General features: G+C 48.9%; 1 pseudogene; it reads right to left on the bottom strand.

Annotated features, from left to right (window-relative positions):
• Positions 1 to 7390, bottom strand: part of LOC111955762 (zinc finger protein 704-like) — a 23407-nt pseudogene that overhangs the window by 2992 nt on the left and 13025 nt on the right.

A 7390-nucleotide genomic window follows, 5' to 3' on the forward strand; every position in this document is an offset into this window, starting at 1 on the left:
GAGAGAGCACAGGATGGAGAAAGTACAAACAGCATACACTAGGATCTCGTCTAGGAAAAAATGAGAAAAGGAGGATACTCTGTTCTCATTTTAGACACAGGACACCAAAAAACAACTGGTATTAGGAGGTTGTGTGGTGGTGTGAGTGTGTGTAGGTGAGCGAAGTAGGTAGTTGAGGTAATTGAGGTAATTATGTACCAGTCCAGTCAAAAGTAATACACTACCCTAAGTAATTCAAGGTTTGCTTCTCTATAATTTTTTAACTAATGTTTCGACATCATGTATAATATATCATCAGGCTAGTCACTGTGCTTCAATAGAATTTCAAATTACAGGTTGTGCCTTGTTGAAAATACAAGTTAATTTGTGGGAATATCTTAAATTCACTCAATGCGTAATTTGGAGACATATCAGCTTGTGTCTGGTTGTAAAAATGTAGGTGGTGGGTATACAGAAACAGCCCTATTGGTCCGACCAAGCATCCAAATATATTATAGAGCAGAGTAATATGCTCAATATAAGCGTAAAACAAAAAGAGAAACAACATTTCATCATTACTTTAAAAGGAATCCGAGATTCAATTATAGACTGAAAATTGCAAGAGCTTTGAAAGTTTCTTCAAGTGCCAGTCGCCAATTAAAGCCCATTCAAAGCACACGAATGAAAACTGGCTTCTCATGAGGCACCATGAATGTACTACAGGAAAAGGAAGATCAGAGATACTACTCCTTGCTTGCAGAAGGAGACATAGTATTCATTAGAGTTACCCATAAAAAACATCAGAAAGTTAAATAAATGCTCAAGGTATTGTCAGGGTAGAGGATGTTGTAGAGTCCAGTCGGTGTGTGGGTAGAGTCCAAGTGGGATGTGTGGGTGAGACGTCCAGTGAGTGTGTGCGGGTAAGAGTCCAGTCAGATGTGTGGGTTAGAGTCCAGCCGTGGTGTGGCGATATGATCCAGTGAGATGTGGTTCGTAGAGTGGTCGTGGGGTACGAGTTCAAGTGATGTGGGTTGAATCGTAGGGTAGTGTGGTAGATCCGTGTTGTGGGTAATGCTAGTCAGTGGGGTTGGAGTCCAGTAGTGTGTGGGTAGAGTCCAGTCGGGTGTGTGGGTAAGAGTCCGAGTCGTTTTGAGAAGAGTGATGAGTGTGTGGGTTAGAGTCCAGTGAGTGGTGTGGGTAGAGTCAGTCAGGTGTGAGGAGTAGAGTACTCTGATGGGGGTTTAGTTGAGGGTACCAGTGAGTGTGTGGGTAGAAGTCCGTCAGTGTGTATGTGGGTAGACGTCCAGTGAGTGTGTGGTAGAGTCCAGTCGAGTGTGTAGGGTAGAGTGCCAGAGGTCGTTGTGGTAAGAGTCAGTCATGTGTGTGGGTAGAGTCCAGTCATTGTGTGGGAGTGGATCAGTGATGGTGAGTAGAGTTCCAGTCAGGTGTGGGTAGAGCTCTCGTATGTTGTGGGGTTAGAGGTCAGTCAGTGTGTGGCGTAGAGTCCAGTCGTAGTGTGTGGTAGAAGTCCCCCAGTGACTGTGTTGGGTAAAGAGCTCCAGACGTGTGTGGGGTAGCAGTCCAGATGTTGGGTAGTTAGTGAGTAGTGAAATTAGAGTCCAAGTGAGTGTGTGGGTAGGCAGTCCATCGCCAGATGTAATGTGGGTAGATGTCTAGCACAGTGATTTGGATAGGCTAAATCCTAGAGCCGTGAGGTAGCCAGTAGTGTGTGGGTAGAGTCCAGTCAGTGTGTGGGTAGAGTCAGTAGAGTGTGTGGGTAGAGTCGCAGTGAGTGTGGTCGGGTAAGAGTTTTCAAGGTGCAGAATGTGTGATGGAAGTAGTTGGAGAGGTCCAGTCAGTGGTGGTAGAGTCGAGTCACGTGTGTGGGTGAGTCCAGTGAGTGTGGTAGGAGTAAGTCACAGTCGAGTTGTATGGGTAGAAAGTCCAGTGAATCGTAGGGTAGAGTCCTGTGTGAGTAGGGAGATCCAGTCGAGTGTGTGTTTGCGTGGTGTGGTAAGAGTCCAGTCAGTTGGTCGGGTTAGCCAGTAGTGGTCCAGTCAGTGTGTGGGTAAGAGTCCAGTGTTAGTGAGGAGTCCAGTGTGTGTGGGAAGAATGGCGCAGTGTGTAGGTTTAGGAGGAGTCAGTGGTGTGTGGGTAGAGTCCAGTCAGAGGCTGTGGTAGGCGTGGGTGTGTGTAGAGTCCTAGTCGGTGTGTGGATAGAGTCCCAGTGAGTGTGTGGTAGAGTCCAGTCGGTGTGTGGTAGTAGACAGTCGGAGGTGCAATGTCAGGTAAGTGTGGTACGAGTCCAGTGGTGGTGTGGGTAGAGTCCAGTGGTGTGTGGGTAAGAGTCCAGTGAGTTGTACGGGTAGAAGTCCGAGTGCAGTGGGTGTGGTAGAGTCCAGTGAGTGTGTGGGATAGAGTCACAGTGAGTTGGTCGGTAGAGTCCAGTGAGTCATCGGTGAAGAGTCCACATGAGTGTAGAGGTCAGTGGTTTGTGTGCTCAGTGGTCTGGAGATGTCCAGTCAGTTGCTGTGGGTAGAGTCCCAGCTGCTGTGAGCGCTAGCACGCGTCCAGTGAAGTCGTAGAGGTAGAGTCCAGTGAGTGTGTATGGGTAGGAGGACTCCCAGTGAGTGTATGGTAGCAAAGTCCAGTCGGGTGTGTGTCGCTCTAGAAAGTGCACACTGTAGGTTATTACCGGGTAGCCAGTCAATGGGATGAGTCAAACGATGACGAGTAGAGCCAGTTGCAGTGGTGTGTCCGAGGAAGGGCGTAGTGCCATCGCTAGGGTGTGTCGTGGGGTATAGTTAATGACGAGGCGAGTAAGACTTGTGATGCTCGTAATAGCTTCATCCAGATGCAGATGTTAATATGTCAGATCCAGGCAAGAAAAAATAGAGATACTCCAGACCTCAGAGCTGTTGAGCTTCCACACAAAAGACAGGATCAGATAGCGTAGCAGAATAGGCAGCTCTCCCCGTCAAGTGTGTGGGTACACGTTAGTCAGCTAGTTTAGGTATATATTGTGTGACGGCATGGTAGAATAGTCCCTATCCTAGCTCTGTAGTGTCCTTGGGCTAACAGAAGTACACAAAGAAATTAAACGGCAGGTGTGAAGACAACCAAGTATGGAGCGGTGCTGGAGTTAAGAGTCACACCAGTGAGTCAGATGAAGTATAGTGTGTGCGAACCTCAGGACTACGTCCAGTCACTAGAGTGCGAATGGACCTAGAGGAGTACACAGTCAGAGTGATACCGGGTAGAGTCCGTTCAAAAGTGAGTGAAGTGTGTCGTGAGTCAAGTCGACAGTTCTAGAGTGAGAGATGTTGGGCTTAGCCTAGGAGTACAGCTTTTGGGGAAATGAGAAAATAAAACGTTTTGGGTACCAATCCTAGAAATAGAGAGCTATGTGGAGAAGAAAGATCAGAATCAAGTATGATGTTGAGAGGATAGTAGATCGAAGCTATTGATGTGTGTGGGAGTAGAAGTTCGCAGTGGCGAGTTGATATAGAGGCGGAGAAGTCGAACAGTTTTTATGAACTTAGTGTGTTGCACTAGAAGTCCATCAAGGGGCGAACAGAGGCCACTAGTGTTGAGATATGAAGTCCACTAGACCTAAGGTGTGAGCTAGAGTTACCAGTCATTCTTCCAATGCACTGTTGGGTGTTAGCTAATAGTCGCCAGATAGGTGTAGTCATTGTTTAATAGAGATCGCTAGATGTGGATTGTGCAGTTAGTAAGGTGAAAACCAGTGGCCTGTTTGGCAGATTAGAGTATGTAAGTCCCACCGATGCGTGGAAAATGTTGGTCTGGGAGCTTATAGACGTTTAGCACTCAGTAGGAAGTGTGTAAGTTATGAATCCATAGTCGATTGTGTGGGTTGAGTTCTACGTCCATGGGTATATATAGAAAGCTAGAGAGATAACTGTGTGTGTTGTCTAACTTGATTCATGCCTAGCTATGCCAGTTGTTGTGCGGGCGCACAATGTTAGAGGTGTGATTTCCATAGAGGATGAAGATTGTTGTGGCAGAAATCACTAGAGTATAGTGCAGTGTACGAGTAGAAGTCTGCTAGTCAGTGATGTGTCTGAGCTATGTCCACAGGATGACAGGTGCTGGTCAGAAGCGTAGAGTGTCAAGTCGAACAGATATGTGTGGGGTAGAAAGAGGTAGTCGCGGGAGACGCCCCTGTTGGTGCGAACAGGCTGAGGCATAGAGATCCGCAGAGTGACAGTGAGATGTGTAGCATTAGGAGTAGTGATGCTCAGAGTTGTAGAGATAGATCGATAGAGACACACCAACAGTGAAGGGTCGGCGCAACAAGGCAGTAACTCAGAATCATATGAGAGTGTGGGTAGATACCAGTGAGTGTGTGGGTAGAAGCCAGTCAGTGTGTGGGTAGGAGTCAGTCCCAGTGTGCTGGCGAGATCAAGATAGCTCAGTCACTCGAACGTCTGATTGCATGGGTAGGAAGAGAGTCATCAGTGTATGTCGTTGCGCGAGAGGGTATGCCACGAGTGGCCTGAGTGTGATCTAGCAGAATCCTGAAGCAATGAGGTGATGTGGAGATAAGAAGTTCTCAGAAGATTGAAGATGTGGGGCGAGAGATAAGGAATAGCACGAAGTAGAGCTGGATGCATGGAGTGAGAAGTCCTCCTGCTAAAAGTCACGAGCATCGTCGCGGCTAGAGATGCCTCAGCCGTACTGCTGTTTGTGGGATAGAGGCATGAGATGCTGTGGAGAGCGCCAGTGCACGGTACTTAGTGTTGGTAGTATGAGGAAGGTCTCGCAAGGTTAGAGGAGCTGTTGGGGAGAGGTCCCCAGCTTGTAGGGTCGGGTGGGTATAGCACGAGCGCCAGATGCACGCATCACAATCTCGATCGATAGGTCCTTACAGACCACGCAGTTCCCTCGATGGCAAGCAGTGTATAGCGTGGGAGCACGAGCGGCAAGATAGTGTTGACTTAGCAAGATGACGGCACGTGACGTGCTAATAAGGTCAGTCTAACACCGGAGTGTTGGGTAAAGTTCCAGTGAGCTGTGTGCGCTACCCGCTCTGGGAAAACGTGAGCTCCAGTGAGTGTCTACTATCTGTTATGTTAGGGCTATGCAAAGAGGTCCACTAGTGTAAATGAGATCGGTGTGAGAGTAGCAATACCTAATAGTGAGTCGATAGCATAGTATTAACAGTTTCAAGATAGTCAGTGGCCACAAAAAAAAAGGGGGTCAATGTAAATCTAATCTGTCGACATGCCGGAATGGCCATTTGATTAACTGTTCAGACAGTCCTTACTTTGATGACAGCCTCTCATCATTAAGCAGTAGCCTTGACTGAGTCATAGACCTTCGGTGAGTGGTGCTCCGGGACCACCTAACATGCAGTAGCATAAAGAACAGTCCAAGACTTGGGTGACAGGAGTTTTTTTTAGGGTCTTCCTCTGGCACCGCCTGGTATAGAGGTCCTGGATAGCAGGGAACTTGGACCCAGTGATGTACTGGGCCATCTGCACCACCCTCTGTAGRGCCTTACGGTCGGATGCCAAGCAGTTGCCATACCAAGTGGTGATGCAGCCAGTCAAGATGCTCTCGATGGTGCAGCTGTAGATCTTTTTGAGGAMCTGAGGSRCCATGCCAKCTCTTTTCAGTCTCCTGATGTGGAAGAGGCATTATCTTCATGACTGTTGGTGAGTTTGGACCATGATAGATGGTCCACACAGGGCTCCCGAGTGGCCCAGCGGTCTAAGGCACTGCAACGCAGTGCAAGAGGCGTCACTACAGTCCCTGGTTCGAATCCAGGCTGAAACACATGATTGGGAGTCCCATAGAGCGTCGCACAATTGGCCCAGCATCGCCCGGGTTTGGCCGGGGTAGGCCGTCATTGTAAATAAGAATTTGTTCTTAACTTACTTGCCTAGTTAAATAAAGGTTAAATAATTTATTAAAACAAAAATAGATCCTTAGTGAAGTAGTCACTGAAGATGCTCTCAGCCCACTCCACTATAGCCCTGTTGATGTTAATGGGGGCATGCTCAGCCCTCCGTTTCCTGTAGTCAACGATCAGCTCCTTTGTCTTGCTCAAAGGGAGTTGAGGGAGAGGTTGTTGTCCTAGCACCACAGTGCCAGGTCTCTGACCTCCTCCCAAAAGTCTCATCGTCTGTCATCAGTCCTACCACCGTTGTGTCGTCTGCAAACTTAATGATGGTGCTGGGAGTCGTCTGTGGCCATCCAGTCGWGGGTGAACAGAAAYTATAGGAGGGGACTAAGCACYCACCSCTGGGGGGCCCCGTGTTGAGGGTCAGCATGGCGGATGTGTTGTTGCCTACCCTCACCACCTGAGGGCAGCCCGTCAGGAAGTCCAGGATCCAGTTGCAGAGGGAGGTGTTTAGTCCCAGGGTCCTTAGCTTAATGATAAGCTTGGAGGGCACTATGGTGTTGAACGTTGAGTAGTCAATGAACAGCATTCTCACATAGGTATTCCTTTTGTCCAGGTGGGAAAGGGCAGTGTGGAGGGCAATAGAGATTGCGTCATCTGTGGATCTGTTGGGACGTTTCTACTCACAGCGGTGCCAGTGAAGGTGACAGGAGGTGACTGCCAGGAGATACTGAAGGTTGAGCTGCTGTTGGGGGTGAAGGAGGTGGAGGCAGCAGAGCCAGAGTCCGAGCCTGACCCAGTGGAGGGGATGGTGACTGGAGATGTGGCCTGGAAAGGGACAGCAACAAGTCACGAGGCAGTCACACCTTTAAAGACCAGTGTATAGCCACACGCACGCACGCACGCACGCACGCACGCACGCACGCACGCACGCACGCACGCACACACACACACACACAATAAATAAATTAACCACTAAGTCAGTCAATCAATCAATTAACCAACAAATCAAATCAACCTAACAGTAAGAGTCAATCAAGCACTTAATCAATGAAAATGTATCTGTGCAGTGTCTTTAGCAAATACTGGAAGCACTTTGACACTTCCTGCTTAAAACCCAAATACTGGAAGCACTTTGAAACCTCCTGCTTAAAACCCAAATACTGGAAGCACTTTGACACTTCCTGCTTAAAACCCAAATACTGGAAGCACTTCGACACTTCCTGCTTAAAACCCAAATACTGGAAGCACTTTTCTACTTAAGCTATCAGTAGGCGTGGCCAGTAGTTTTGTGGGTGTCTCTCTGACCTGGTAGGCGTGGTCAGTGTGGATGAGGTAGAGGGCGCTGGGGGCGGAGCGACTGAGGGGCGTGGTGTTTGAGTGGGCGTGGCTGTGGTTCTCCTTGTTCCCACTGGACCCGTTGCTGCCCTCCGCGGGGGGTCGTCTGTGGCGGTCATTGGAGGGAGGGACGGGGGACAGCACGGAGGGGGAGACGGGGGACAGGCTGCTCAGACCGTCAGCCACTGAGTCTGTGTTGAGTTT

This window comes from Salvelinus sp. IW2-2015, linkage group LG31, assembly GCF_002910315.2.
Source record: "Salvelinus sp. IW2-2015 linkage group LG31, ASM291031v2, whole genome shotgun sequence".
Classification (NCBI taxonomy): domain Eukaryota; kingdom Metazoa; phylum Chordata; class Actinopteri; order Salmoniformes; family Salmonidae; genus Salvelinus; species Salvelinus sp. IW2-2015.